Source organism: Grammomys surdaster, unplaced genomic scaffold (assembly GCF_004785775.1).
Source record: "Grammomys surdaster isolate TR1022 unplaced genomic scaffold, NIH_TR_1.0 125852, whole genome shotgun sequence".
Lineage (NCBI taxonomy): Eukaryota > Metazoa > Chordata > Mammalia > Rodentia > Muridae > Grammomys > Grammomys surdaster.
Window position 1 is genome coordinate 2,957,108 of NW_021620678.1, and position 3,208 is coordinate 2,960,315.

Below are 3,208 nucleotides of genomic sequence, written 5' to 3' on the forward strand. Positions count from 1 at the left end.
AGAGAGAGAGAGAGAGAGAGAGAGAGAGAGAGAGAGAGAGAGAGAGAAAGCAAGCCAAAGCCATCCTGGTCTACAGAGCAAGTTCCAGGACAACCAAAGATGTTACTCAGAGAAACCCTTCCTTGAATAACAAAAAAAGGATAGCCTTGGTCATGGCCTCTCTTTACAGCAATAGAACACCAACTAAGACACAGGAACAGTCAAGTCATCCTTTGAGCACACTCTGAATGTCAGGAGACAATGATCCAGCTATACAAAGCTCAGAGCCGGATTCCTCTGGTGTTACCCAGATGCCCCTCCAATGTCCTGGGCCTCAAGACATCCCACCCATACGAGGCTGCCTCTGGGCTTGGCCAGCTACCCATCCCTTTTCCTTATTTTACTCCCCAAATACCCTGATTTATTAATCAATAAGCATGAATTACAACTCAGGATGAAGTTTCAAACCATTCAGCAAAGCACTGTACTAGGCATCATGGACCAGACACTGTTTGGAATACCAGGAGAACTACAGTAAATCACACACCCCTTGAAGCTTATAGTCCAAAACCAAAATATTTTTCATGTTAGTGAAAAAGTACATGGGCGTGAGGGAGGGGCAGTTCAGTGACTAGTGACTCTCGCCTAGTATTTGTGAGAGGCTGGTTTCAATCTCTAGCACACACAAAGAATAAAATAATAAAAAAGGCCAGGTGCTGTGGCACATCTATGATCTAGTACTTGGGAAGGGAGGCAGGAGGATCAGGAGTTCAAGACCATTCTCAGCTACTAAGGGAGTGAAGGGCCAGTCTGGCCACTGTCTGAAAAATACAAAGAAGAAAACCCACACCACAAACCAACCAGGCAAGGAGCAAGGAAGGTGATTTTTGTTTTTGATGGGTTTCTTTTTGAGGGGGCAGGTATGGTTTATAGAATGACTAAAGGTGTTATCTGTAAAGAAACTAAAGATATCACAGACTGAGTCAAGCAAAAAATTGAGAGAACAGCGTTCCTACAAAGGGAATGGAATATGAAGGCTCAAGGGAGAAGAGGAGGAACTGCAAGGCCAGTGGGAGTATGGCTAGAGCAAAGGAGAAAAGATAACAAGAGACACAAGTCACAAAGGACATTCTAATTACTGTATCAGTACGAGTGACCAGGAGGGTCCCTGGAAGGTTTCTAGCAGCTAAAAATGCACCAAGCTGCTTTTGACAGGAACAGGGTCCAGTATAAGACCTGATATTTGAGGGAGCAAAGAATGACAACACTGATAGGTACTCTCCTCGCACCAAATAAGCCAGAGCAAGCCAAATGAAAGTATAAAGGCAGGTTTATTGGGAGCAGCCCTCTGGTGGGTTCACTGGTCCCGAGGAAGGGAAGTCGCCTTGCAAAAAAGAGAGACGGTGGGAGAAAAGAAAGTAAAATGACCTCACATATGCAGGGAGAGGACCAAAATGTCTGGATTATACAGTGAAGAGCTTCAGAGGAGAGAGCCAGCCCAGGCCCTGGACTGGAAACTTCAAGAAGGGACTGAGGGCTGCTGGAAGAACCTGGAGGCCATGTCCGATTTGGTAGGTTAAATAGGCACCTTAGCCAGCTGTCACGGGCCAGAAACCCAACAAACACGAAGCTGAGTTAAAAAAAAAAATCTATCTGGAACTCAGCCACCTCCTACAGTTCTACGATGAGACAATGAGATTAAAAACGTGATGGTGGTAGGGCTCCAGGTGGAAGGGAGGCACAATCTCAGTCCGTGGGACCGAGACACATAGACAAACACAAGCCCTCCCCCATTCACTTTAAAGAATGACTAACCAAAGCAAAAGAGGGATGGTACTGAGCTATCCAAGGTCAGCAGCCGGCCTGCGAGGAAGCTGACACAAACGGTCAATACACAAACGCCCTCTCCTCCTGGGCGGCCGCGTGGGAGACGTCCTCAGGTGCACAGCCATCCATCGACCCAGCAAAGCGTCAGCAGTGACTCATGCCAGGTTTCCCGCGCGGACGTGGGCCGACTGGGTAGGCAGCGATGGACTGCGTGGTCCCACCCGGCACGACAGGCGGCTTCCCACCGCCTCCAGGTGAGATGGATGCCAACGTGAGGCGCCACCGCAGAAAGGCAGCTGTGGCTAGTCTCTACTCTAGGCCTCAGTTTACCCAAACGTACAAGGAGCAGAGCCGCCCAGCGCCCCATAACCCAACGCCGGGTGCAGCGAGATCAAAAGGGTAGGAACGAGGCGATCGCTTTGCCCCACCCGGATCCTGGTGGCCCAGGCAAGTGACAGGAAGAGCGTGAGGGCCCCGACTCACCACAAACTAGCGGCGCCGCCGCGTGGGGAGAAGGAACGCGCGCGTCGGTCACTGCTTAAGAGCCCGCGTGAGGGCCAGACCGGTCACCGCGCCTCCGTACGGCGGGTCCAGTGATCAGTCTGCTCGCCTGTTCTCGCTGCCGCGGCTGCTTGTCTAGCTTGTGCACACCACCTGCTCCACAATCCCCAGCGATTATGGCGGCGGAGGAGGATTTTTGAAAGCCGGCAGTTTCTTTCCTTCGATTTGATTTGTTCAAGCCGGAGCGGGGTTTTGCCGGGCCCGCTTGCGGGGCCTACTGGGAAAGGAAGTCCTGTCCTCCAGCGCGGGCTTGGCTGGACGCGCAGGACAAACTACAATTCCCATGATGCACCGTGCTCGGAGTTCGCAACCCTACTCTCTGCCCGCCCTCTCGGCTTCTGGCTTTTTCTCTACAGGTCTCTGTGGATGGTATTGGACCAGAGCGCCCACAGACTACAAATCCCAGCAGATCAGGCCGCGAAGCAGCCGCACCCTTCCGTAGAGGTTAGCGTTCTCATTCATGCAACTTTATTGACAAAGGCGATATAGTGAAAGGCATGTCCCTGGATCTCTTCAGCAGTAATAGGGATCTACTTGCTAAAAGAAATGACTTAAAAGAAAAAAAAATCTAATTCCCCTAAAATTGAAAGAGAACGCCAAAGATTCCTCGATAATTAAGAAAATGGAGAAAGTCATTCTGTCATAGATACAATCTTCAGGTATCGCCTTTAACTAACTGATTCATATTAACATCAATAACAGAACACGCACAACCACCATTGCCTTACAGTGTGGTGCACTGAGGACACAGCATGGCTGTCCATTCTTCAAATGAATAAAATTAATCAAACGAGAGAGAGAGAGAGAGAGAGAGAGAGAGAGAGAGAGAGAGAGAGAGAGA

At 49.9% G+C, this 3,208-nt stretch overlaps 1 protein-coding gene across 1 annotated transcript in view; it reads right to left on the bottom strand.

Moving 5' to 3' along the window:
* Window positions 1-2,468, bottom strand: part of Rangap1 (Ran GTPase activating protein 1) — a 26,098-nt gene extending 23,630 nt beyond the window's left edge. Inside the window, exon 1 of the mRNA XM_028789984.1 lies at window positions 2,290-2,468. The gene's annotated coding sequence lies outside the window, so the exon portion shown is untranslated. The remainder of the gene's footprint in view (window positions 1-2,289) is intronic.
* Window positions 2,469-3,208: the final 740 nt, after the last annotated feature.